General features: G+C 41.1%; 1 pseudogene; it reads right to left on the bottom strand.

Annotated features, from left to right (window-relative positions):
- The window catches only part of LOC142182276 (uncharacterized), a 1,317-nt pseudogene extending 1,211 nt beyond the window's left edge, over nucleotides 1-106 (bottom strand).
- Between the last annotated feature and the right edge of the window lie 2,448 nt (nucleotides 107-2,554).

A 2,554-nucleotide genomic window follows, 5' to 3' on the forward strand; every position in this document is an offset into this window, starting at 1 on the left:
AATTCACCAAGTGTTGGATTGTTCACCCACCAATAGGGAACGTGAGTTGGGTTTAGATGGTCGTGAGACAGGTTAGTTTTACCCTACTGATGACAGTGTCGCAATAGTAATTAAACCTAGTACGATAAGAACCATTGATTCGCACAATTGGTCATCGCGCTTGGTTGAGAAGCCAGTGGCGCGAAGCTACCGTGCGCTGGATTATGACTGAATGCCTCTAAGTCAGAATCTGGGCTAGAAGCGATGCATGCTTCGCCGTCCACTTGCCGACCCTCAATAGGGGCCTTTGGCCCCAAGAGCACGTGTCGTTGGCTAAGTCATCGCGGCGGAAGAGCCACGGTGGCCGCCTTGAAGTACAATTTCCATAGAGCAGCGGGTAGAATCCTTTGCAGATGACTTAAATACGTGACGGGGTATTGTAAGTGGCAGAGTGGCCTTGCTTCCACGATCCACGGGTTTACTCGCCCGTTGACTCGCACACATGTCTGCCTACGTATCTTGAGGTGACAAAAATCAGGTCGAACGTAGTTCAAACACAAAGTTGTTTTTTTTTCCTTTTCTTCTTCTTTTTCTTTTTTTCCTTCTTTCTTTTTTCTTCTTCTTTTTATTTTCTAGTTCCTAACTCTACTTCTGATTCCAAAAGAGGGGTATGGAACAAAACAAATTAAGGCTCAAAAGGGATAGCAAAAGATAAATGTGTTTGGGTAGCAGAATAAAATGTCTTCATCATACCAAACTTTACAAATGCCAAGTACAAACGTGCAATTGAAAATACGCAAAGAAATCATGCACAGTATCTATTGATGGAATCATCACAAACAGAAAGTGACGACGGGCAATACCTCTGTCCTAATGAATGATCCTTGCCGGTTCGAAGCAAACTTGACTCAACCTTATATTGATGTGGAAGAATGCATTTCAGCACTGATTGATTTTCCTCAAACCGCTTGAGAGACATTTCTTTATTGTATGCTCTTATCAACCTCTTGATTTCCCAAACTAACTGCCTCAGTTTCACTCAATTCAAGATTCAGGTTTTCTCAGGATGCGTGAATCTTTACTTATTTCCTCAAATGCCTCCTTTTATTATATTTAAAACTGTGTAATTGCTTCATGATTAGACTAACTTTCAAGACCACGCTGAGAATTATGCGTGCATGTCATGTCACTAGAGTCATCATGAAAAGAACTATAGAAGGAAAATGACCTAAACAAAAACTGACTAGAACTAACAGAAAACAAGAGATTGCATTAGACAGATGGTGAAAAGGGTTTGAACAAAACAAGCAAAAAAGACATGGGTTATAATCCTAGAACAATCCTAAATAACACTAGACGAGTTACTACAACTAAATGAACTAGACAAATTAAGAAGAAGAAAGTTTTGAGCTACAAGACAATGTCCGGATTACAACCCCGAAATAACCTGGACAACAGAAATGACAACAAAATAAACCACTAAAACATCTCCCTGGCTAGCGAGTGTCTTTCCAGTTATCAAGCTCTACATCTTAGCCACTGGGTTGCACATCAAAATTACCGGGACCTTCACCAATTTCAATATCATTAACTTCAGTCAGCAAGTTTCCAAGAGGATTCGCATACTCTCTCCATGTCACCATGAATCATCCCCACAAAGTGTGCATCATCATGTGCAGGTAAAGGATTATATGCGATGTTCTGGGTGTCACTGTCCTGGATCATAATTATCCCTTCTTGAATCATTATTAATATTTCTCTTTTCAAATCCCGACAACTTTCGACATTGTGCCCTTGGGTATTGGAATGGTATTCACACCTTTTAGAAGGGCCAAAGATTCTTGCACGCAGGTCCACATGATTCGGAGGAATAGGTGCAATAAGGTCATAATGCTTTAATTTCTCAAACAAGCTTGCATAGGACTCTCCTATCGGTGTAAAATTATCTTTCAACCTTTGTTTACCTCTATACCCCTGGCTTAGATGTGGGTTATGGGGCGCTTGAATATTTTGTGGAGGCTGGCGCTCGCCTTCTGGGGTGTCTTGGTGGCTGAACAACAGAGTATTGTGGGTTCTCAGGGGAATCGTCAAAAAACAAACGAGGCTGGTCATACCTTCGAGATGTTCTTCTAGGACCTCTTCTCGACCTTAATGTCATCATGATTTCTTCAACCTTCTCATTCGTGCCACTAAAATTACCAAATTCAATTTGGACAGCCTGAGTTGCAGCTTTGAAAGTTGCTTGACTTATAATTTGTCTGTCTTAAGGCCATTCTCCACTATTTCTCCCATTTTGATTGCTTCCGAGAATGATTTGCCAACTGCAAACATCATATTTTGAAAGTAATCGGACTCTTGATCCTGAAGGAAGATAGTGATTAGCTCGTGATCATCCATGGGTGGCTTAACTCTAGCTGTTTGTTCTCTCCATTTAATGGCATATTCCCTGAAACTTTCAGTTGGTTTCTTCTTCAAATTTGAAAGGGCATTACGGTCCTGGGTGATGTCAATGTTATATTAGAATTGTTTGACAAAGGCCTAGGCCATGTCATCCCAGACATACCGGCAAGATGTG

The sequence above is a fragment of the Nicotiana tabacum genome, chromosome 6 (genome assembly GCF_000715075.1).
Source record: "Nicotiana tabacum cultivar K326 chromosome 6, ASM71507v2, whole genome shotgun sequence".
Taxonomy (NCBI): domain Eukaryota; kingdom Viridiplantae; phylum Streptophyta; class Magnoliopsida; order Solanales; family Solanaceae; genus Nicotiana; species Nicotiana tabacum.